The following is a 27,865-nucleotide window of genomic DNA, read 5'->3' as shown; positions in this document are numbered from 1 at the left end:
GGTCGAGCTCACTTAAAAAAAAAATTGTAGGCAGAAGGTGGCTGAACAATTAAACAGCTCATAATTACAAGTAGCTGGCAGAGAGAACCAATTCAGAGAACAGATTAAAGAAAAATCCAATAGCTATATACCCAATGCAGCAAGAAATATTGAATATTCCACACAAAGGGGATCAGAGGAAGTTGATGCAAGACCTAACATTATATAAAAGAGTGTCATTCACTTTTGGGGCATTAGGTGGCAGCCTTAGGTGTATGGAGAGGAGGAACAGAGACAGTGCTGGCCAGGCTCAAGGGTGCAGCAGAAAGCTTTAGGTGGTGCCTGAAATGTCCTTCCCCAATGAAGGTAGGCCAGAACAGCTTTGAAACAATTAGTATCTTCTCCGTGAGCAGAGTTAAACTCTGCTGCAGATCTGGTGGCACCGATTACCTCTTGTGGTTCTGGGAAGTTAGCATCTCAATTACCACCATTCAGGTTAACTTGACGGTTTATAGTTAAATTATTGTTTTATAAATAAAGGCGACCACCGATGGTCTTATTTATCCCAAATATGGCTATGTGTGAGTTATTAAAATGGAGGGTATACGTTAACTGAGGTATCTCTTCAACTGGTAGTGACGTCAATAAGCCTTTAATCCCTTGTGATAGTAAAAAAGCCCTTAATGGGCCTTTAGAATCCTAAGGGTTAAGGCTGGGAGGGATTGATAAAGGAGAAAATGGAGAAGCTAGATGATGCAACAATATTGAAATTATAAGGCCTCTTCAATGGTGAAGCTGTATAGTTTGCAAACCCTGTCTCCCTGGATTGTTGGATGGTGGCTTGAGTGTTCTGCCTCTCATAGCGGAGATAGGGTTAGTTGATCTTTCTAAGTCCATGGCTTTAAGTTTATAACCTGATTTCATGGATAGCTGGTTTGAACGGATTGGTGGTTATGAAGCTTCTTGGGTGGAGAGACAAGTTTACCCCCTTGCGGCGGGAGGTCACAGCTTTGGGCATATGGAAAGGAAGAACAAGGGGTAATGGCCACGCTGATGGGAGGAGAATGCTTAAAGGGACATTAAACCCCCAAAAAAATATTTCATGATTCAGTTAGAGAATACAATTTTAAACAACTTTCCATTTTACTTCTATTATCTAATTTGCTTCATTTTCAGACCTACTTTCAATAGACCTGCTTGGGCCCCTAAAATAAACACGAACACTAATCACCACTTTGGGGATCGTGATCACCGCCAGTCACTGATGGCTCACTACCCAGATCGATCTATTAATGAGGATGTGAGATTAACCAATCATTATTAAATTTTGGGCAATTATAATTATCGTTCCCATAGCCCAAATGTGTTAGCTGACCATTCTACCTTTAGTTACCCTAATCAGCAATATACCCATGATGATAATCTTTTTTTAGAACAAAGACCCAGGCAACCGTCCTGGACACAACGCAAAATAGCAAGTTATTTAGAACCACTCACTATACCAAACCAGTCATCAAAAGAGAAAAGACTATACGTCGACGGCGGAGCAGAGGGAGGCGTACCGCCTCCAAAGAGGCAAGACTCCAAAGATTAAACCAAGGAATCTATAACTTATCGTCACATTATTTGGCAGACGATGAGGTAAGAGTATTAGGGAAGGGTCTATCTTTTAGTCCATCAAATTCACACAATCTTTTTAATCTGTTTGTTGATATTAACCGTTTCACGCAAAAACTTACCATGCAAAAATATTTTGCTGAAAAGAAATTAAAGGAAACTTCTTATTGCGCTATTTTAACCCTAATCTAATTAGTTATGAAACAGATGGTCTGATTGAACATCTAAGTAATGGTTTCGTGCAAAGTAAATTTAGAAATAGATCAAACTTCAATCCCATTATCTCTAATAATACATATATTGAGATTTTTAAAGAACTGGTGATTGAAGAATTTGAATCTATCCCTAAAAATAATAAACACAGAAATCTATTCCCCAATGAAATAAGAGCACTCAACATCCTGAAAAATTACGCTCAACTGGTTATACGCCAGGCGGATAAAGGGGGTGGAATCGTCCTACATGATTATGGTGATTACCTTAAAGAAGCTAAAAAGATCTTGAGTGATGAATCTTATTATGTACTCCTGGGGGGTGATCCCACTGCCGAATATCTTAAAACCCTAACAGGACTTATAAATTTTGCATTTCATGAAGGAATAGTATCTAAACAGGAGAGAGAACTTTTAATTCCAAGGGATCCTGAATGTGCCTTCTATTATCACCTACCCAAGATCCATAAGGACTTGTTGAATCCACCTGGTAGGCCGATAATAGCGGACATAGGCAGTTTGACAGACAATATTTCTGCTTATATTGACTTTTACCTACAAAAATATATGGTAGGATTAGAGTCTTACATTAGAGATTCCTCAAATTTTCTTAAGAAATTGGATAACATGGTAATTACAGGTAGTCCATTGTGGATTACCTGTGATGTAACATCCTTGTATTCCAATATCCTCCATCATCTGGGGATAGACGCTGTATCCCAGATTTTGGTATATTCCCCCCTTCAAAAGCAGTTTATTTTACAATTAATTTCATTTATTTTAAAACATAACTACTTTTTATTTCAAGATAAAAAAAATTACAAGTCAAGGGAACTGCCATGGGTACTAGGTTCGCCCCTACTTTCGTGAATCTCTTTATGGGACATTTTGAACAACATTACATACATCAGATGCACAGAGGGGATGGAAGACGTGCCTTGACGTTGCCACTCTGTCCTACGGGCGACTGTGAAGGTCCCGTGCCGTCTGGTCTGGCACTCCGGTTGTTTCGCAACATCTGGTGAGAGGCTATTCATTAGAGACTTTGGGTCTCCCTTTGCCACCTCTGTTTAAGATTTTACTGCTCTATGTGGCGCCTCGATTACATATATCAATCTAGATTTGGGGCGAACCTGGTATTCTATGGTAGAAAATTATTGAGAGGGGCTACTTACGAGCAAGGGCAGAGAATAGAGACGAATACTTCAAAACCAAAAAAGAAAGAAGATTTACTCCCTAATAAACCAACATTAAGATTACCCAATATAATTCTAACCATTTATTAATTCGCCAAATTCTTGACAAACATTGGAGGATACTCAAAAGGAACCACATTCTAAACGAACGAATAGGGTAGAAGGCTACCGAAATGTTTAAAAGAGCACCTAACCTCAAAAACATTCTAGCACCAAGTAGAATTGTTAAAGAAGTCAAGAATACAAATCCAATCGGAAAAAATAAGGCCCAGAAACAAAACCAGATTCTGGTCTCTAGTATTCCTCGAGTGATACCCGGCAATAAGCCCAAAAGGGGAGCTTTTAAATGTAATATTAAAAACTGTAAAATGTGCCATTATATAGGCCATAAACAGAATAACTTTAAGTCTTTTGTGACTGGTAAAAGTTACCCCATTAGGGGTGTCTTGACATGTGCGTCACACTATGTGATTTATATGTTAACCTGCATTTGGGGGGTTAAATACATTGGTCTGAACACTCGCGCAGTATATTGAAAAACAAAAAATCACATAGTGTCATCAAACATTGCCACAATAAACACAATGGGAATCCTGATTGCTATACCATTACTCCTGTTGAACACATACCTCCATCTTATCTATATAAAAGGTTTATGAGACTCCGACAGAGGGAGACATATTGGATACACAAATTGAAAACCCTTTCTCCCTTGGGTCTCAATATGAATATTGATTTGGCAGCCTTTTAGAAAGATAAAAAAAAAATAAAAAAAATAACCTGGTGACAAATACTCGTCACCACTCAAGGGGGCACAATAAAAAAAAATTAGCCAAACTAAATATAAGATATAAAATACGAATGAACAATAGAAAAGAAAAATAGTAAGGCTTGGAATATACCAAATGTGGGAGGACAATTGTTATGACACAAACAAGACTCTTTAACTTATCAGTCATATGGATGATCAGTTGCTGTTAATGCTGTCCTTTCTTGGACCTGCAACCAGTTCTTTCTTGTCCTCCAGTGACGGCTGCTCCTTCCCAAACCGATATAATGGTGATACAGATCTGTGGGAATACACAAAACAGAAGGGCGCCTTCTAGTGTAATATAGTAGGAACTATATACAAAGGAACATGAAAATTCCTTTTGGAAAGATCAATAAGATTGTCCGATATTACCCTCCCTCTGCCGAACAAGTCCAATAGTCTGATTAAAAAATAACATATGTATTCACCTTACATTTTTTGCCATATCAATTCTTATTACATTAGTATTTTTTATCAATTGTCACCATATTTGTTTTTGAGGATTATTATATAGGTTATTAATTTCTAATAATAGACTGCTATTATATATATATATATATATATATATATATATATATATATATATATATATATATATATATATATTCACATAGATTTGGGAAATTTGAGGTTATAAACTTTATATTTTCATTTAATTTTTTATACAGAGAATTATTATATATTTTTTTGATTTATTATATTGACTTTAGTAATGTATTAATTCTTGTCTAATTTTTATTATTATCTAGTATTCAGTATTCACATGGTTATTCTCATATGGAAAGTACATTAGATTGTGAGCCTCTGCATTATATTATTATTTTATTACATATTATATTATTGTGGTGGTTGGGTGGGCAGATTATAGTGTTATCGAGTCTATATATATATTTTTTTTATATTTGGGCAATTCATCTGGATAGCTATGGTTGATGATGTTGACAGATAGAGTTTTTTCCTTAATCAAATTAGTGGACTGTTATACATTTCTTTTCGGCTAGATCAGCTAAAGATCTTTTTTAATACTTAATCTTTAATTTTTCATTTGTTTAAAGTGAAGTATTGGTTATGACCACGCAGCCATCATAGTATCTAATGATTAGTTATGTGCCTCGGAGGGTAACAGTGGGTGAGATAAGTTCACTGGAGTGTACTCTCTGAATCTCAAATCGTGTCTATATGTTCGAACTTGTTGGCGCATGATGCATTATTTTGCAATTGATTATGTTATTGGATCTAATGGGAAGATACTGGTATGTCACACACAATTGTGTGATTGGTTCCCATGTCGGCCTCCGGGTCTAATATCGGTAGGTGGGTGTATTTTTTGAATACAGATTGGCTATCATCATTACACCTCTCACTACGATTGCGGGTTCAGTGGTATATGGATGCCGAATGGGAAACCAATGAAGTGTGACTTCTCATGGGTGTGTCAATATACACATGTGCGATTGGTCAGTTAGTTGTATATTTGGAGCAAGTTTTAATGAGCACATTATAGCCTGATGAAACAGCGGTCACGCTGAGAAACGCGTTGCTTTGTTCTCTATGCACTTTTTATATTGTTTTTAATAAAAGCCTTTTTATACACCTTGCTCCTGTTGAATATTGGATATTTGGGGTCAAGTCTAGTATCGGTGGATGTTTGAACCGAATTTGGGCTTCTATCCTTTTCCTGCAATCCTTGGGAGAACGTGTTCCTGTCTCACTCTGCATATACGAGTCAGCTGAGTGGCTCCAAAGTCTCAGTCTGCTGAATATTGCACTGGATGTGCACCTTGGTTTGTGAGTATATTTGAAATACATATACTTGTATTCTCTTTGGTCCCTCTAGTATCATACTAGGCGCCTCTATTTCTCATCCCATTTTTTAAGATTTGGTTCATGCTTTAGTTGGTGCCTGAAATGTCCCTCCCCAATGTAGGTAGGCCAGAACAGCTTTGAAACAATTAGTATCCTCTCCCTGAGCAGAGTTAAACTCTGCTGCAGATCTGGTGGCACTGATGACCTCTTGTGGTTCTGGGAAGTTAGCATCTCAATTACCACCATTCTAGTTTACTTGACGGTTTATAGTTAAATTATTGTGTTAGAAATAAAGGTGACCACCAATGGTCTTTTTTATCCCAAATATGGCTATGTGTAAGTTATTAAAATGGAGGGTATACGTTAACTGAGGTATCTCTTCAACTGGTAGTGACTTCAATAAGCCTTTAATCCCTTGTGATAGTAAAAAAGCCCTTAATGGGCTTTTAGCATCCTAAGTGTTAAGGCTGGGAGGGATTGATATAGGAGAAGATGGAGTAGCTAGATGATGCAACAATATTGAAATTATAAGGCCTCTTCAATTGTCCCTGATATAAAGCTGTGAAGTTTGCCAACCCTGTCTCCCTAGATTGTTGGATGGTGGCTTGAGTGTTCTGCCTCTCATAGCAGAGATAGGGTTAGTTGATCTTTCTAAGTCCATGGCTTTTAGCTTATAACCTGCTTTCATGAATAGCTGGTTTGAACGGCTTGGTGGTTATGGAGCTTCTTGGGTGGAAAGTCAAGTTTACCCCATTGCGGAGGGAGGTCACGGCTTTGGGAGTATGGAAAGGAAGAACAAGGGGTGATGAGAGGAGGAGAATGCTTAAAGGGACATTAAACCCCCCCAAAAATATTTAATGATTCAGTTAGAGAATACAATTTTAAACAACTTTCCAATTTACTTCTATTATCTAATTTGCTTCATTTTCAGATATCCTTTGTTGAAGAAATAGCAATGCACATGGGTGAGCCAATCACACGAGGCATCTATGTGCCGCCACCAATCAGCAGCTACTGAGCCTATCTAGATATGCTTTTTAGCAAAGGATATCAAGATAATGAAGGATATTAGATAATAGAAGTAAATTAGAAAGATGTTTAAAATTGCATGCCTTTTCTAAATCATGAAAGAAAAAATATGGATTAATGTCCCTTTAAGGTGGTGCCTGAAGTGCTCCTTTTTTATGTAGATAGGTCTGATGAGCCGCTGAACTCTTGTGATTCTGGGTAATTAGCATCTCAAATGCTGCCATTCTAGTTTATTTGTTGTTTTATGGTTATTATAACTATTATAAATTATTATATACCTACAGTCTTTGGCTCACCCATGTGTTCAGTTAGTAATCAGTACTGCATTGCTGCTCCTTCAACAAATTATGCAAAGACAATGAAGCAAATTTGATAAAAGAAGTAAACTGGAAAGTAGTTTAAAAACATAAATGATTCCTTAATTCATTACTGTTGGGAATTCAGAACCTGGCCAACAGGAGGAGGCAAAGACACCCCAGCCAAAGGCTTAAATACCTCCCCCCCCCAACTTCCCTCATCAGACAGTAGGAGAAACATCAGGGAATAAATGGTGCCGGAAGATTAATTAAATTTAGGTCCGCCCATCGGAAATACAGGCGGGAGCCGTGGACTCACCTCCCCTCGATGGAAATGAAATTATCAGGTAAGCATACTTTATATTATCCATCTAAAGGGGAGGAGAGTCCACGGCTTCATTCATTACTATTGGGAACATATACCCAAGCTCTAGAGGACACTGAATGAAACTGGGAGGGTAAAAGGCGGACCCTAGTCTGAGGGCTCCACAGCCTGCAAGAGCTTTCTCCCAAACACAGCATCCGCAGAAGCAAAAACGTAAAATTTGTAAATTTTGTAAAAGGAGAAATGAACCCAAATGGTACAGCACTAACTACCCTTCTGCCTTCTTCTCCTCTAGCTCAACAAACAAACACAATGGAGTCGGTATCTTATTTAAACGCACTACCCCTTTCAACCTCCTTCATGAAGAATAAGATCCTGACGGTCGCTTTCTAATCTTAGTAGCTACTATCCATAACAGACCAGTAACTCTAGCAAACATGTACTTCCCTAACACTGGGCAAAATAAATGTATCACTACCTTGTATAACAAACTATTAGAACTTCAGCAAGGGGTCCTGATTAGAGGGGGCAACTTTAACCTCTAGACCGACACCTCGATACCTTTAAAGGCACTACCTCTGTCCCTAAAAAGATAATAAAACAATGCAATCATACATTAGAAAGATTAGCTGTAGATCATATACGGCACATTTTTAATCTAGTAACAATAACAGATTTAGAGTGGTAGGATAATCCTTGCAAAAGTCACATCGATTTACTCCAATGTGTCCCACTGCCACTTATTCATTCACTCACTCCCCAGACAGTTATCCCTGGAACTTAATTCAATACCCAGGATGGTACTCTTGGTACTTGTTTACCGTGTTCCGGATGCCGTTCTCCAATACATGTCCTTATTCGCTTGAGTGCTACGGTGCAGAGGGACTCCGTATCCTTGTGGTCTGCAAACAGTTGCTTCTCCCTCTCACCCTTCTCAGCAATCAACAATCAGCAGCAATCCGGACTCCCAGGCGCTCCAATGACGTCACTTTTAGGGGGAGAAGTGTAACCTTGTAGCAGGGCAGGGTGGCGGTCCGCTGTAAGGAGGTGTGGATCGACTGGAAAATAATACACTGAAGAAGAAATGTGATCCACACCTTCCAGTTAGTAAAAAAGCTCAATTTTATTGATATCCTTTTAAAACGACGAAGGAAGCTCCAATGCAATCACAGAGTGGGCGCAGCACTTGGCATTTTCAATCCACCTAAACAGGATTATACCTTCTTCTTTCACACCCACAACTCTTATTCCAGACTCGACTATTTTTTCTCAGACCAATCCACCCTAGACCTGGTGTCAAACATCACAATTTTACCTATAACATGGCCAGACCATGCACCTGTTGCCTGTCACCTTAACTGGCCCTCAGCCCCTGACAGTCCATTCCTCTGAAAATTAGACAATTTTTTGCTCTCAGACCCGCTTATAAAAATAGATGTAGAAAAGCACTCTTAGAATACCTTGCCCTTAACAATGACCCTGACTTACAACAACACACAATCTGGGAAGCACACAAATGTGTGATAAGTGGCTTACTTATAAACAAAAGGCTAAACAGGCTAAACAAGCAATAATCAAATACACCTCCTTACTGGAGACTCTCCACACTCTGGAACAGCAGCATAAAAAAATCCCTGTCAAACATTATCAACCTAACCCAATTGCTTCAAGCTAGAACTGATATCAATAATTTGCTCTCCTTAGAACACCAAAAGACAGCTATAAAACTACTCCAAAAGTATTACGTACACGGAGACAAACCAGGCAAACTTCTTGCCAGAGCACTCAAAAAGAAACAACAACAAACACACATTAACTGAAACAATACAGGACAAGCATGACAACACCCATGCGGATAGCCCCAACAAAGCCAAGGTCTTCCGTGACTACTACCACGGAATATACAACCTACAAACTACCACACACTTCTCAAAAAACACTACCGAACAACCCCCAAACCCTCTGGGCACAGATCCCCCCTTCAATGCTAACAGCTTTTATCACTCTAATATCTAGAGAACGCTTGGCCTATCTCACTCCTTAATTGTGATGTCAAAATCTTTGCCAAGGTCCTGGCTAACCGGTTAAACAAATATCTGCCCAAATTAGTCTCACCTGACCAGGTGGGCTTTGTCCCTGGTTGAGAGGCCAGGGATAACACTGCCCTTCTCATAGAATACGCCCAAACTCAGCGTATACCACTGGTCTTAGTCTCTACAGATGCAGAAAAGGCCTTTGACAGGGTTAACTGGGCCTTCCTGAAGGCCGCACTATAAAAATGTGATTCGGCCAGCCCTACATTAACAATGTTATTTTCCTTATACACCACCCCATCTGGAAAAATTAGGGTTAACAATATAATTTCACTCCCTTTCAGAATAACTAACGGCACTCGCAAAGGGTGTCCCTTGTCCCCTTTCCTTTTTGCCCTGACTATAGAAGTTCTAGCCCAAAACAATTGAGAAAACAAACAAATCACGGGTTTGAGGAATGGTGACCAAGACTTTAAAATATCTCTTTATGTGGACGACGTTCTACTGATCCTCACTGACACCTAAACAACATTGCCGATGGTCCGAATTACTAAACGTTACCTTACCACAGAAAGAACTTTGAGCCCTCTCCCAAATATGCCACCTGAAATTCAAAACAGACAAACTCAAATACCTTGGCATATACTTGACAGCATCCTGACTCCCTCTGACAGCAACTATGCCCTTCTGTTAAGTAGCATTTCCCTTTACCTTTCATCTTGAAAGAATAAACCAATCTCCTGGCTAGGCAGAATTGGCATCCTCAAAATGACCATCTTACCCAGAATTTTATATTACTTACAGACAATGCCCATCCATTTGCCCCCTCATTTCTTATCATGTCTCCAAAACATCATGGAGACGTTTATGTGGATACACATTAAACCCTGCATACCCAGGACTACCCTCTATCTTCCTAAGGAACATGGAGGTTTGGGCTTTCCTAGCATCTCACTCTATCAGGAAGCTATAATCACCCAACACCAAATAAAATGGAGTTCAAACTCCAAAGACAAGCTGTGGGTTGAGCTGGACAGGATCCTCCTGCAAGTTTCCAACCTAGGCGCCCTGGGTTGGCTGCCATCTAGGACCCGACCTATCTCTATAACCAACTACCTTTGGTCTGCACACTAGGATAACATTCTCCAAGAGCACCCTCACATTTCATTAAACCCTTCCCCACTAACCCCAGTCACTGATATCCCCTTCTCTCTTAATTTTCTCCATATGAGTGAAAAACAATTAGAGCAAGTGACTTTTCAAAGACTGATAACCAAAGTCAAACTCAAAGCCTTAATAGACCTCATGAACGCAGGCATACCTTTCACCTGGTACTCATATAACCAACTGCAAATATACCTGGATTCTCACAAACAATGCAAACTTAGAAACAGAGCTCCCACCTTTTTGGAAACTTTGTGCTTGCTACACACCTTCCCAAAATATCTAATTTCAATCAACTAGCATTTACTACTACTCCCCAAGGATGCTTCCCTCCAAAGCTTCACTAAGTTCTGGAATAGGGAAGTGACAATGACTGGGGTAAAATATTCTGCACACATGCTAAAGCATCCATATAAGCCAGGGTTCTTGAAACCAACTATAAATTCCTCTCTAGATGGTACTACACACCAGATAGACTAAAGAGAATGTTAAAGAATGTAGATGATAAATGTTGGAGGGACTCCATATTTGGTGGGACCGTACATTCATAAAACCATTTTGGCAAAAGATCCTGAATATAGCCAACACCAAATAAAGTATCACTGTACCCAGAACCCCTAAGCTTTTGCTCTTACACAATCTACCTATTTACAACAACAGACCTAAAAAACTCCTACTGCTCATATTGCTCAACCATGCAAAATCGCTAATCCTTAAATACTGGAAGACTTCGACCATCCCCACACATGCTGAATGGATAGCCCAAGTAGATAGACACCTACAAATGAAGAGGTTCCCATACCTTAGGGAAGAGAATATTGAGGCACACAAATGAATGCTCAAGCTCTGGAACCCACCAAAACCGTCCAGTGTGTAACTCACCTGCATTAACCCTTCTTCCCTTTCTTTACATAATCCCTTGCCCTCCTCCCCACCCTCACACCCCTTTTTTTCTCTCCTTGCCTCTTTTTTATTCCTCTGCGCTCACTCCCTTCCCTTTCCAAACTCAATCCCAACACTACCACATATACCCATCCCCCTTCCCTTTCCAAATATTTTTTAATGTATATTTCTGGACACTAATGTTTTCACTTCCCCAATTGCTTCCATGTTGTATTATGCTTTATACAATGCGTTTAGAATTATTTGACAGTCTATTGAAATGCACCACAAACTTTTTTATTCCTCCAAGAAACTTTATTTTCCCACATTAACGTTACAATGACTAAAGAGTGAAGACCATCCAAGCTGCAAGGCGCACAATGCTTGGACATAGAACTCATAGCTGCTCCGGTTCCTAATTCTTGGACATACCTACGTGTCCTCTTGCCAAGTATTGCATCACACACATTGGAGGACAATTATATTCCTGAATCTTATGTCAAATGTGCTCTTCTTCTTTTGTATTCATGAAGTTTTGTACACATAACTTTATTTTAATACAGTTTTGTTGAAATTGAATATATATATATATATATATATATATATATATATATATATATATAAGATTAAGATGCTAAAACACAAAAATGTCATTTAAACTAAGAATAATAAAAAAAGCAAAGGACATCCCTAATATGCAGAGATGGAACATATAGTGAGTATAAAAATTTACTAAAAATACGTAGAGTTTTAATGAATACTACATACACTAAACGCAATGTAATATAATTTATAAAATGGATAATATTAAAAGGAGAGGTCTTATTAATAAATTAATGTAACATATAATTATTATTAAAAGGGTCTATTATGCACCTTAATATACATTCATGATAATAATAACATATACAGAGGACGCACATAAAGTGTCAAGATACAACATATGCTAATATATAGAGACACAGATATAATGTATACTGAGTATTGTATGGTGTGTTTATTGTTAATAGTATAATATAGTGAAATTTAGATGTTCTGTATCATTATATTGCTCATTCACTCTCGGATACTGTGAATCATTATACAGAGCTAATAAGTACAACATTTCTGTATCACTATATAATGCAGAGTTATTGTATGAGCCACAGATAAGCCAGATGTGATGATGTCACAATACCACAGAGCCTGAGTAACGATGCCACAATACCACAGAGCCTGAGTGATGAAGTCACAATGCTATATTGACATCACACATTGTATTATCCCAGCTGCAGACACTCAGAGCTCTCAGTTTCAGTACGAGTAGATTTGAGCGAGTATGGATTGCTTATCCTTTGTGATATTTTTCTTGTTGGTTTCGTACCAACCAGTTTTGGCAGCACCTGTGAGCGCCCTGCAAGGTAATTACACAATTTGTTCCTTCTTTACTAATGACTTTAGTTTGTTACTGACAATCTCTTCCTATAGTTAGTACTGTCTGACCTCTGTAGCATGGGGGGGGGGGGGGGTGTAAATAAGGGTACTCAAGGATTTATTTTATTGGTTTTTATTTGATTTCCCTAATTTTATCATTTTTATGATTCTTTATAATCTTGAAAGCTATTTAAGTGACCACATTTTTTATAATGCTTCCTGTATGCACTACTTAATGCACAGGATTTTTTTTATATTATTACAGCCATTTTGTGTGCAGGTAATTAAATATCTCCAGCCCATGGCTCAATATCAGACCTTGACAAACTCACAAGGTCTCCAGTAATAATAATATGTCCCATGCAGACCTGATAGTGACCACTGAACTGATAAAATGGCACAAACAAATGAGCAACAGCACTATGTGTATTGTGTTGTTTTATACCAAGTGACAATATCACACACACAGTGGTCATGTGACAGCTACATGCCACGCACATTGTCTGCTAATTTCTTTATTACTGTCTCACGGTCATAAATGCTTCAAAAATAATCACTTGTGTTTTCTTTGCACACACAGGGTTGCGCCAGGGTGAAGATACAACAGAAAGTTCTGTGGTTGTCTTCAAAATAACCGAAATCTCAGTTCCACACCAGCCATTTTCTCTTCATCTATCCTTCATAGAACACACCCAGTTAATGGCCATCAGTGGCTTTGGCATCCTACTGATAGCAATATTTGTAGTGTGTGCACTTTATAAGCGCATTAGTGAATGCATAAAGAAAAAACCCACTGATGTAGAAAATCCCGTAGAGAGTGAAAGAAAAAGAAAAAGAAAGATCCGCAAGAAAAAGAGAAAGAAGGAAAAGAAAGAGAAATGCAGAGGGGAGGAAAGTGTATCAGAGACAGACTCAGAAAAGATGTCAGGGTCTGAAAAACAAATACAAGAGAAAGTGGATAAAGCTGTACAGAAGGTGGAGACAGAAGATAAAGCTGTACAGACAGAAGATACAGAGGAGTGAGATCCAGAGGAAAGGACAAGATGGTGGAAACGCCTCACATTTCTCTGGGATGCAGATAATAACGTTATAAATAAAGTAATACGGATCAGATATAATGTTGTCTATTGTAATGAATTATTCCAATAAAAATAGTTACTGATATCTCAAAAAAAGTAAAAACTTCCAGGCCGCATCTAGAAAGGAGCATTCTTGGGACTCTTCTATGTTGCCCCTGTTGGGCAAGTTGTTCCTTTTGCTGTAAGTTACAACAGTGACTCCTGTGTCTTCTAGAAGTGTGGCTGCCAGAATAAACAGCAAAACTTCCATGATTATACTTCAAGCAGAAAACAGAAATAAATAAATTAGTTTGTCTGTGTACCTTTGTACACCTCCTTTGTTATCAGAAACTGTGTTTCAGTGTTTACTAATCCTCTACTGTTTCCTAGGTTTATACTCAAAAACAAAATGGAATAGGGGGCGCCCTTGAGATCACACAATGTTACACAATAAGTAAAATTATACTATAGTAAATCTGAGATAGATTAATTATATCAATATATGTCAGCACACAATGACAGTAGGATTTTCTTATAATACTAGTAGGAGTTACCATATATTAATTCACTTATAAGAGTTCCTAGAACTGATGTTAACCAAATTGTCTGATATTTGAATAAAACTAAATATTCAGATATAACCCAATAATGATAGATATTATTAAAGGTACAAAAATTAATAAACAGTCCTTTTGTAGATAAATCTTGAGGATTAAATACAGAGGCAGCAATCTGTGATGGTCCTGGCCGGGATCCAGATACAGCAATCTAGAACAACAAACAGAAACAGCCCGATGATGGATTTCTTCAGCGCCACATGGCCCAATATTGTAGGTTCCAGATGATAATATATATGATAAATAAATGCACTCACATACATTAAAGCACCTCAGATGGTGCTAATGACACAGTCTGGGATCTATAACAGTCACCCAGCAGACCGACCTCCTGGGATAGTACAGAATCTGTATAGAGAAATATAAAAACACAAAGGAGAAACGCGTCGCAATTATTTAAACTTTTTATTAAAGTGATTTTAACTTTTTTCAAAACACTTGCTGCCTGAGTTTTGGTTATTTTTGAGGACCTTATTGGCCTATAGAAAAGTCAGGAGGACTGCTGTATCCTGTATGCCTTGGTATTAAGTCTGTTGGGTGACTGAATTGATCCCAGCTTGCCTCTTTAGCATCACTGGAGATGCTACACCAAATGTGAGTTTAAACTTCATATCTTTTTGGTTGCTTACAACTCAAGCCAAACAATACTAGGCCATATAGGCTCTTTGTATTTTTATATTTCTCTATACAGATTCTGTACTAACCCAGGAGGTCGGTCTGCTGGGTGACTGTTATAGATCCCAGACTGTGTCATTAGCACCATCTGAGGTGCTTTAATATATGTGAGTGCATTTATTTATCATATATATTATCATCTGGAACCTACACTATTGGGCCATGTGGCGCATCTGTTTCTGTTTGTTGTTTCCTATGTTGTTCAACTTGTGAGGCCAGAAGTGCTGAATGAGCAATTGCCACCGGGCATGGTTGTAGACATAAATATAAGACAAAAAAGTGTGATAAATATGAAATGTTGATTGGATTTGGCCCAATGCGGATGGAAAAAAACTTAAATTGATCAAAATACAGTACAGAGTATTAAAGTTTCCATTATTTTAATAGGGTAGACATTATCTTAAATTACATATGTCAAGTTTGCATGTATTTATAACACCCAAAATGCATATTGGAGCTTTGATAAATTGGGCCATACTGTTTCCAGTGAGTAATTTAGTCATACCCATACAAACTGGATTACTATGCATGGGTTATCAATAGGGTTGCACCGATACTGATACTAGTATCAGTGCTGATACCAAGTATTTGCATGAGAACTTGTACTCGTGCAAATGCACCAATACTTCAACCGATACCTCCAATTCCTACCCATATGCCATCTTGTGGCGTTTTTCAAACTGTATGTTCCCATTTCATTTTAAGCTGGAATGGAGACTTAACTAAAAATTGTTCACTTCTGTTCTGCCAATACAAATTGCTGTTATTTGTATTATTTTACGTCAGAGCAGTGCTTTAAAAGCTGCTAGTTTACAGCTGGAAGCCTCTCATCTTGCACAATTATGCTCAAAATATACTGTACTCTGAGGAACACCCTTAGCCAGGGCTGGACTGGGAATAATTTTCTGTTGAGTCAGTAGAATACAAATGCCCCATTTTTCTCAAAGGGGATTATTGGGATACTCCTTCCTCAATATTATTTTCAGAATTAAATTATACGACTTTGTATTATGTACAAGTGTCAGATTTATCAGTTATATAGGCACCGTACAACCCAATTGCATCCAGTAATCACCCCTTTAAATTGTATCTTTCCAGTCCCAGCTGCTGCAGCTGTTTTTTATTGTTGTTATTATTAATATATGTTATTGTAATAATTTTATTTATAAACATATTCTATGAACTTTGTGACAACAAGCGCATAAAACTGTTTTATTATTTCAAAATGTCTTTTGAGATACAGTTCATAATTATAAAGAAGCGATCTTAAAGGGACAGTATACACTCATTTTCATATAACTGCATGTAATAAACACTACTATAGAGGTGGAGCCAACTGTGGATCAGAGAAGACTTATTTACACAGAGCTCTGCAAAAAATATATAGAAAAGCATTATCTAAGACCTTCAAAATACTACAAAGTAAAGTAAAAAGCCTTGATATATTATCAGGACTACATCAAGATACTCCGGTGCCAACTATCTAAGATATAAAGTGTATTGGGAGTGACTGGCACAGAAATGCCTGCTAGGGCACCAGGAAGAACCGCGGCTGCGGCCTGCTATTGAAGAGAGAGCTTTGAGGAACAGCTACTGAGGCCTCGGGCACAGTATTCCTAAGCAGCACCCAATGCATCTCTGTGCACGGGGGAAACAATAAGTGGAGTTCCAAAAGTGGTTACATAGGGTCTGCCGTGGCCTGTACTAAACATGGAGGAACCCCATGCAACTCTACTAACCCTTTTCCAGGACTATGATAAGTGGCTGATGGGTAGACTAGATCGTCTTTTAATAGCTATTGATCCCCAGTATGCAGAGATGATGGAAGCTAAACCATGTGGGATTCAGCCTGCAGACGGAACCACGAATCAGGACCTTATGCAGACCCACACTGAGGCCTTCTTAGTACCAACCGCTGTAGTGCCCGGCTGGGCAGAGACCATGCCGGGCTTTGAAAGACGCTGATGTCCATCACCTGACTCCGCCATGGAGGATGTAGCCGATCACTACGAGAGGGGTTGTTAGGTCCAGGATGCAAAGAGCGGAAACCTTCAACGCTCTATACCGCGGAAACACCTGTGAGATTTGGAGTCAGGGTCACAGATGCTGCTGTGAGTTTGGCTGGAACTAAGAAGCGGCTATCGGGTTTGGGAACCCTTCTGGCTCAGGCTGCTATGATCTGGAACCCTGGGGGATTTCCCCCTGCTGGAACGCTGCTTTCTGCGAGTAAATGTTTAATAACGGAGACCGCTACGCTGCATACACTGGGTCAGCTTGAACACACCAGATTGCTCGATTTTGGAAGCTGTAATGCATGCAACTCCTGTTGGTTGCTTTCCCAGGGCTGGACTCTCTCTATGTCACCAGACTTATCACAGTGTACCTTTGCAGTCTGTGGAGTGGGGTAATCACAATTCCCATTAACTGTGTAGCTGACAGTAGCTCTTTCAATCCCCCCTAATCCCACAGGAACCTATGTCTGCTATGACGCTTTGAGATTGATTGTGGCCCAGCCATTACTGCAAAAAGATTACTAGGAACTATTCACTCATTAGATATAGATTACTTCTCTAGCACAATTATTGGGGCTTGCATTCCTTTTGAAATACTTAGCACAGTCTTGTATAACTAGTTTCTTCATGGTAGAATGTTTGTTTCAGTTTATTCTCACTTTCAGGATGGGGTTACGAGGCACCGATATTCGCCCAGCAAGGAGAGTTTTTATGGGTTTTACACTACTCAGATATGAACTTTTCTGAAGAAGGGACTATGACTATGTATATAATTTCTTTAACATGTTAAAGTGTCTATTACTCTGTTCTACATTCTCAGTATATTGCAGGGCCCAGGATAGCCTACAGTAAGATTGTAATATTTTTCACTCCTAAGCAATACCGTATAAGCTCCTAATTGTTTTTTCTAGTACTGTATATGGCATAGCTGTCTGTGTGTCCTTTACTTTTCCTTCTCTTATGGGAAGCTACCTGTGGCTGTATGAATAGGCTATTTCTCTCATGTGGGATGATGTATGAATGCATTTTTGCCGGCTAAATGTGCGAGCTAAGTTGAGTATTCTTGGCTTCAGTGTTTGACCTCTCCCATGCTTGATACTGACAATTTAGGAGTGTATAATAATCCATCTATATGCTGTGTGTGAATTAATCCGGTTAATTATATTGTATTAATGGATGGATAATAAGCCCAGCATACTTGGTGTCTCTATTGTGTTCATTTTGAGAATTTCTAACTTCTCGACTCCCCCCCCCCCTATTTTTGTGTGGTACGGGATAATTAGCTTATTCTCCATACTCTCATATGGCAGAGTTAAGTAGTCTCTGCCCTGTCCGTAGAGCCTTTGTTTTCGTTTGTCTTGGTGTAAGTGTAAAAAAGACTCTCCGGATCTTACTACTGAAAGGTTCAGCATGACCGTTCTACTGTGTTTCATTATCTGCAGTTTGTCCACCTCGTCAGACCTGATAGAACTGTTAGCTATGTTGTTAATGCATGTGCTTGGATTTGTGATATGGTGATTGAGGTTCAAGGATTGTAAATGCGGTCAATAGACTTGTTTTCTCAGGTACTTCTGGGAGCTAGATCCTGTTGATAGGCCTAGTTGGTTTAGATAGCTAGGCGGTAACTGGTTAGATATGGATGTCATAGAAGGCACCTCCACTTCTTAACTGTAAGTTTTTTCGCCGGATCCATCTAGAGTATAGCCTCAGATTAAACTAATAACTACTAGCTGTAGTATATTCTATAGTGACTAGCATCTAGGTAGATATAATTATTTAATTGCCCCAGGGGACCTCTGAGTCATGTATTGCTGATTACCTCCTATAACACACTAGCTTATCAATCCTTTGGACCTGTGACCTCTATTTTTAGTTTGTCTGATCCTGTGTTAAGCATAACTATCTAAACAGCCTTATTCCTATACATATTGAGACTCAGAGTTTTTGGTTGCAAATCTTGCATTTTAAATCTTGCATTTTCCTTCTTGCTGACACAGTGGTGACTATTTTTTATAGCTCATGTTGGTATGCTGATTGTTATTACCTCTTACAATGTATGTTATGTTCACCTAAAAATTTATAACATTTATACGCTGCTCAATTAAGAGTAGATTAAGTATACAACCCTTCTAATTTATACTCAAGGATGAGGACTCTCTGGAGTCTCATGACATGTCTTCAGATAAGCCCCAGCTACCAGATCCCATGAGTGGATCTCTATTATATAGAAGACACTAGCGACCTTAATCATTAAAATAGAGGCATTGATGAAGGGTAATATTGTACTTTGATTAATACTTTGTCTGTTATAGTGTTGTTTGTGACTGTAGACCTTCATTGTTGCTCTTGGGATGTTACCCTCCATTCTGTGACTGTTGTACCTGTTTTTTTTTTTTGCCTCAATAAAAATATTAAAAAAATAAATAAACACTACTATAAAGAATAAAATGCACAGATTCTGATATAAAAATCTAGTATAAAACTGTTTAAAAACTTACTTAGAAGCTCTTAGTAAAACCTTTATGCAAAGAAAAAATGAGTGTATAATGTCCCTTTAAATCATTAGTCTGTATTGTGCTTGGTAAACTGTCATGACATTAAAAAAGTATCGGTAATTGGTATCGGGGAGTATTTGAAAAAAAGTATCAGTACTTGTACTCGGTCTTAAAAAAATGGTATCGGTGCAACCCTTATTATAACTATTGTGTTATAAATAAAGTTTATTTATTAAAAGGGTATTAGTTAACTAGGGTATCTATTCAACTGGTAGCGAGCTCTTATTTCGTGAACATAAATAAGTTTCAGCAAATTTTACCATTTGAAGCTCTAGAGATTTAAAAAAAAAAACTGGTAGCAGGCAAAATGTCTACTCTCACTGCATCTAAGCCAAGATGTAATCATGTGTTTGTTTATAGCTATAAACATTAGAGATAAATGGAGAGGTTTAGAAACAAAAAGAAAAAAGACCAATGGCACTACTAGGTATTAGGGCGGAGTATTGCCTGATAAAAGGATACTCCAGTAAAATTCCTGTGAGTTCCTAGGGTGTTGCTGTTTATAGAGAGAATACTTAGTAGAAACAGTAGTTGGGTAGATGAACTATCCAACAAAAAGTATACACTTAATAGCACTCCAAAGTCCTAATAATAATAAAGCACTCTTAAAGACATCACCTCAACATAAGTTTATAAGGGGGTAAGATAGAATAAAAATAAAATATAACTTTTATTAATAATATTAAAAACAACCAAAACATACAAGATACATACAATTAAAACTACGAAATGGAGGATGGTCAGCGTGTGTGTAAAAGTGAATGCTAGTATGGCCCTAATAGTATAGGAACTAGACCAATTACTCTTTATGACATCAAATGATGAATATATTCAAAATTCCTCTTCTGAATATAAAGAGCTACTGTGTATGAACAAGTATATCAAACTGCTAGTAGTACGTTACGTGCCAAGATAAAGTAGGCACCAGCCTAAGTATTAAATCCCAGATGAATTTACTATATACTTGGGACAAATTAACATCACACGTTGTATCATTTGTGGATTAAAGTGAACTTTATTGAGTGGGCGGTTATGTCCAAGTAATAGAAACACATATATAAATGCTACCGTGGCTGATAATATGTAGTGAGCCTATGACTAAAGGGATTGTGTACTAGTACAAAAGATGGATGGAGTAGTCAGTAATGAGGCTAAGTTACATGCGGTTATAGCTGCTGGGTTGAGCTGTGCAAATAGATTGCAAAATTAAGCTGTAGACCTTAGGTTATACAATATACCAAACCTGAATTAGCTAGATGCTGTCTAAATTTAATAAACCAACGTGATAGGTCACTCACAAATGTAAGTCTTAGAGATCAGGTGTAACAAAAAATGAAAAACAGCATAAGCAACTTAACATGAGGGAATCCTAATACCAGCACTGAATGTTACTTTAATAGTGCTCAGAGATAGAGGTGTTAATCCTGTTGAGTAACTAAAGGGTTAAAAAAGCACCTTCTAATTAGAATCAGGCTATGCAGGCTATGCCGCTTTATGAAAAGTATATTGGTGTATATACAGCTACACACTAGTGAGTGTTAATTATAAAGTAATCACAGTAAACCCTGCAAGACTTGCTACAATTAATTTAAGTGAGTACTTGAGGTAATTTTATCAAATATCTTACATTGAAATATTGTCTATATCATTGTTGCTGGATTATAGCGGGTTTGCCTTGTGAATCAGTGGTATACCAAAATAGTAGTATAACTGAATATGTGCAGCTTAGTGCTTGTCAGCATTAGTATAAAACACCTTGAAATTAGCTAAAGCTAATTCTAATAAACATAAATATCACAAATTCCCAACATGATTATTAGGTTTGTATATTAAATGTATTTTTGTTAATTTTATTTGGTTATCTATTTTGTAGTAACACAATCTAAAAGTGTGATTTACAAATGGTTACACAGTGTATCTGTGTTACTGAAGCTCCACATTTATCTGCCGGATAATTAACATTTAGGTAAATAAGCTCAGCTGTTCACTACCGCTGAAATGTGGCTTAACGGACAGTGCTAGTCAGTTTTTATATATTCAGTTAAATGTAACGTGTCAGGAGCAATGTAATGACACAGATAAAGGGCTAAAAGGTTAACAGTCATGAGTTCACAGAGAAAACCGGCATTATTGTGGTTAAATATATTCGGAGTATTTATACTTTGTATGGCTTGTAAGCGGATTTTACCACAACCGGATAGCTCAAAAACAATGACTGAGTCAATTAATTAGCCCATACAGATTGTTACACACTATTGCCCCAAAACAGTTAAGAGGGACCATATAATCTAAGGTCACGCTGATCGTGCCTCCAGAACGCTGCCTAAAACACAGGAGTTCACTGGACTCCTCACCAATTCCCTGCCGTTTCGCCGCTTGTAGGCTTTAACACGCGCAATGGTGAGTTAAATACCCTACATTACACTGTGTCCCCTCCTCCAATGTGACGTGGCCTAGTGGGTGTGTTCCATGACGTGTGTGAAACATCAGTGGAATCTACAGGTTCGACATCACTGTCACTGCATATAAGTTACTGCATATCAGGTACTGCAAAGACGTTACAGTTGCGAGATTATTATTGAATAGTGAAGTTGTCAATTAATAACTAAATTCCTAAACAAACACTATGGTAATATAAACTGTAAGCCACTACACAAAAATAAAAATAAATCATTAATAATGTGAAAACTAATAACGGTGACTATTATGTGAATGTATTTTAATTGAAATAAGTGTATTATAATGAAAAATAATGCTGTAAGAATGGAAATAATAAACGTACTGAATGTTGTGCTATTATGGGTGATGTGCTCAAGAGTGTTAGATGTGAAAACTTCTGCAAAGTGCTAACGTGGGTGAAAAGGGGAAGAATTTATAAATACATAAGTACAAATAATATTTAAATAATCAAGATGAAGTGAATACGCATTGCTAAAGTGTACATTTAGTGTTCAAAAATATGAGTTAATTTAAAAGTGTGGTGATAAAATAATGAATAAAAAAACAATTAATTTGTAATAAAATTGAATTTAACGTTTTTTAAATACACTTAATGAAGTGAAATGGAATGACAACTAGATAATGGTAACTTGCAATGTCAATTCCCTTTACACCAACATAAATCATTCCCTAAGAACAAAAGCAATATCACACTTTTTAGATCAGGACCAAACACTATCCATTTAACAGACTAAGTTCATTATTGAGAGTATTGAATTTTTCTTAAATAATAGTTTTCTGTTCAACAATGAAATGTATCTACAAATTAAGGGTACAGCCATGGGCACAAGGTTCGCTCCCAGTTACTATAACCTCTTCATGGGATATTTTGAGGAATTATTTTTGAAAGATAATCCTTGGGGGTGAACCTATACAAACGTTATATAGATGACGTGTTTATGATTTGGAAGGGAGACAAACTGTTAGAGATGTTTTTAGAGGATCTTAATAATAATGATTTAGGTCTATCATTCACCCATGATTATAGTAATCAACTTATTCAATTCCTAGATATAGAAGTGGAAATAAAAGAACAAAATATTACAAGAAAAACTTTCTTTAAAATAATAAACTCCAACAATTTCACTTTAACAGCTGCCATCTCAATAGATGGAAATCAAACATTCAAAAAAGTCAGTTTCTAAGTATTAGAAAGAATTGCTCAGATTTAACAACATATGAAGAACAATCAGAAAATTGAATTGAACGTTTTAGGGATAAAGGGTATAACATGAATATTGTTCTTAAAACAAAAAATATGGTTAAGGACACTAATAGAGATTAATTATTCAAAGGTAATAATACCAATAAAAAGAGCAACAGATTTGAAAAGAATAACAGATGTACATTTTATCACAGGGTATAGTACACAAAATCAAAAAAATCCTTAGAAAACATTGGCACTACAATAAGAAAGACCCGCTTCTAGGAGAAAGAGTTACAAATACACCAGATATTTTCAAAAAAGCAAAAAATTTGAAAAACTACTTAGCCCCCAGCCAATTCAGAAATAAACACAAGGTTGAAGTAGACCTTAATGGTGAGAAAATCAAAGGCTTTTTCCCCTGCGATACATGTAAATCATGCAAATATAGTAGTAAAAAGAAGGTCGTATTCTCAACAGATAAAAAGAAAAGTTTTAAGCTAAACAAAATAGTAAGATGTACAGATCATAATGTAATATATGAGATACAGTGTTCTTGTAAACTAATTTACATAGGTTAAAAGAGAGGATAAGAGATTATTTATGGCACATTGAAAACCAAAAAACAAATACTGTTCTTTATCAACATATGAACAATTTCAAATATTAGGGAATACAAAAAATCAATATGAACAAAAGAGAGGGAAATACTGAAAAATGTCTATTGAGGAGAGAAGCAGAAATTATATACAATTCCAATACGCTACATCCCTATGGCCTAAATATGGAATTTGATTTTCTAAATAAATTAAATTCCATTGTTCTGCAAATTATACTCAGTATAATTATTTTTTACTTTGTGAATACTCCAATTGAATCAAGGATAAACTGATATACACATTTTTAAGGACACAAAGTAAACAAACATTGGCTTGTTAATGTTTATATAAGAATGAAAAAATCATATAGATACGAGAATGATCTTATAGAATCACATATAAACATTTGCCAGTTGTTTTTCCTCTAATTAGCATTACTTAATCGCACATTTTAAAACTCTGAATTAATTTTGGATCAATTCAAATCATATGTCCTGCTTATGTTGAACCATTTGTACTGTATATATATATTTTTCTGTATATTTTTTCTATATATATTTTCTTGTTTCTGCCAATTTTTTTCTGTATTTTTTTCTGTATATAAAAATGACAAGGAAATCACAAGGGGTTAAGGAGAAATCCTCAATTAAGACAACACACCTGTAAGAAAAAGGCTTTATCAAAGGTGCAAGGAGCTTAAAACGACATTGGCTTAAACATGTCAATCACAAACAGGCTATTTATAGAGAGCCTTTGGAAACAGTGATCATCTTGATAAAAACTAGTGACACAGCCGAAACGCGTAGACCCTGTTTGATCACATCAAAGGCTAATGATACAATGGGCAGAACGGATGTACAGACCATTTTGTGTTATATAACGAGTAGTCTGACTAATACATGTAAACGTTGAGGCGCTCACAAAGTATCGAATATTGCCTAACATTTACAGTTGCAACTATTTCATCCATTGAGGAATTTCATTTCCAGCAATGATTACTTTAATTTGTCTCCACTGGAGTACTACCGGTCATTCCGGCTTTATTAGAACACTAATAAGCGGAATGCTCTGGACTTTAGGTGTCCCCATTAAGAGTGCATAGTTCATATGACCAAAGAAAAATCCAAAGGAGGTTATTCACCAGAATTCTTCCACAGCTAGCCAACACAATTGCGGCTGGATAAAGTACCTCTATACTAGCCATACACAGGCTTTTTTCTACCAAGACTTTCTTATACATATCAGCATATCGTTTCCTAGAAAGAACTTTTATAATGGATATTTCACTTCTGTATTTATCATTGATTTTTATTGAATTGTATGAACTACATTTTTACCTTATTGTATGAACCATACTTTATGTATTTAGATGCCGGCATCCTGCATTAGTTTTATACTATCATACAGTTTTTAGGAAAAATTGTCCTTTAATAAATACCATTTATACCTTAGCATATCTATTAATCTGTGTACTCATCAGACGTACACTCATCAGACAGGTCTATCTTGAGTGCTTATTCCCGCATTCTATACTATATTGATTCACTTCACTTGTGGGGAGCAGTGTGTTTTTTGGGATTTGAGCTAAAGTCTGATTACTTAAAGAGAGCTCTCATATACCCTTTCTTTTTCGGGGTCCTCTTGTACAAGATATATATTTTTGATTAATAATTGATGAGGAAGTGTTTCACAGATATGCTTATGAAATGCCTGATAGACGTGTAAGCAGAATAGTTGTCCATTACCTTGGACAGGCCAAGAGAATCATCTGTGCCTCATGGAACTGTGAACAAATATCCCATGAGATCTCATGTACATACAATGCCATCTGTGTTGTCAGAATCTCTGGAGCAAAAAGCCTTTGGTCCATGCAACGTTTACCAGCATAAAATAGTAACAACAGTAGTTTCAATCATAAAACTAATGCTGCCTAAAGATTCACAATAAACAAAAAATAAGCTAAAGTATGAAAAATAGAATCAACCGTGATTATTTATATGCTGTGTATGAGCTTCACTATGCATTAGAAGGGTATTTCTGTCAATACACTCTAGTCCTTGATGCTACTGTAAGTCTGAAATTGTTAGTATATTTGAGGAGGTTACAATTCTGAAGCCAAATTTACTTCTGTCTTATAACACAACTTTTCAGCTTGGAGACTTCTATGTGGCACCTTTAATTTTCTAATGTGCTTTCTTTAAAGAGAACTCAGCAATTAATTTGGCCATACTGATTGATCCAAGATAAGAGTATAGCAAAGGTGCATGAGTTTTTTCTTTCTTTTTATGTATAAGAAAACAATTATTTCACAGTGATAGTCTTAGACAGAGAAGCAGCCACTGCACAAGCTATGCCTGCCTGCACACATGTCATTTGCTGGAACCATATTATAAAAGATGTAGAATTCTGGGTCTTAGCACATAGAGGAGGGAAAGATGATTGGCAAGTATACATAAATAATATTCTTCAGCTTCTGGATTGTGAAAGTAGAGTTCCTGAAATTGCTGCAGAAATTAAAAAGATAAACGAGTGATGGCTTCCTCAATTATTTTTAACAGAAGCTGAGAAATACTGTTAAAATGTGCCAAAGTATGATTGCTGTTCTCATGAGACTATGTAGTAATAAGAAAATGAGCATGGATGAAATGGTTTTGGCTTTTTATTTCCTTCAAACACATTACCTAAAATAAAGTTTATGGGGATTGTGTGGCATTGGAAAGTACCACCTGTTAGCAGAACAAATCACCAGAAAATTAAATCCTGATACTACACAGTTTTCAGTACCCTGTCTTCCTGTAGATGACATTGTGCATTTCCTAAAGCAGGGAAAGATAAACACATACCATGTGCCAAAACATCAAGGAAAAGACCGTATATCAAAGTCTATGGAAGGTCTAGTAGATCTAATAGTAAAGCAAAATCAAATACTATTACAAGCATAGTCTGGCTGTTTGCTCATTAGAGTTTTACGTGAAAAGGAATATGTGGTGAAATTATTTCCAAAAGAAACACTTTATTGGAACAGTTCCAGGACATGCTACCATATTATGGCAACAGATTTCTGTAGGGAAAAGACTGTATCAGTCAAAGCAGGGGTATGCTTTGAAAAAACTGAGGATAAGTAGACAAGAAGGAAAATCTGGAAGAAAATTTTGATTTCCTTCCGATGCATGATTGTATTACAATTGAAACAGGAGACAAATAAAAATAAAGCTGCTTGTAATGAAAGGCAATTATTATCATCTTATACTTTTTAAGCAAAAAGCCCTGTTTTTCAAGTACCTCTCAAAAATCTATTCAAGCAAAGCTGAAGGAGAAAAATTAACTTGTTCCATAGGAATCTATGGCAGGCTAAGGTCAACATCAATGCAAATCACTCTTGATTAAAAATTGTCTAGTTGACACTGGCATCAAGGGATTCCTAATTACTAGAAAAAGCCAAGAGAAGATTTAAAAACTGATGGTGTGTGTGTCTTCAACCCATTCATTTTGCTGCCCATGGAACTACAGGGCTACTCAACAATTTCCACAAATATGGACGTTGTGGAGGACATATAGAGCACTGTTTTGATTGGATACACAGGGGCCGATTTATCAAGGGCCAAATGGCCCCTGATGCTCATTTCCACGAGAGACTTCAGGCTCGCCGGAAACAGCAATTATGAAGCAGCGGTCTTAAAGGGACAGTCTACACCAGAATTTTTATTGTTTAAAAAGAAAGATAATCCCTTTATTACCCATTCCCTAGTTTTGCACAACCAACACAGTTATATAAATACATGTTTTACCTCTGCGATTACCTTGTATCTGAGCCTCTGCAAACTGCCCTCTTATTTCAGTTCTTTTGACAGACATCTATTTTAGCCAATCAAATCTGACTGACTGGAACTCCAAGTGCATGAACACAGTGTTATCTACATGACATACATGAACTAACACCATC

The sequence above is a fragment of the Bombina bombina genome, chromosome 3, assembly GCF_027579735.1.
Source record: "Bombina bombina isolate aBomBom1 chromosome 3, aBomBom1.pri, whole genome shotgun sequence".
Classification (NCBI taxonomy): domain Eukaryota; kingdom Metazoa; phylum Chordata; class Amphibia; order Anura; family Bombinatoridae; genus Bombina; species Bombina bombina.
Note: the sequence above shows the minus strand (reverse complement) of the source record.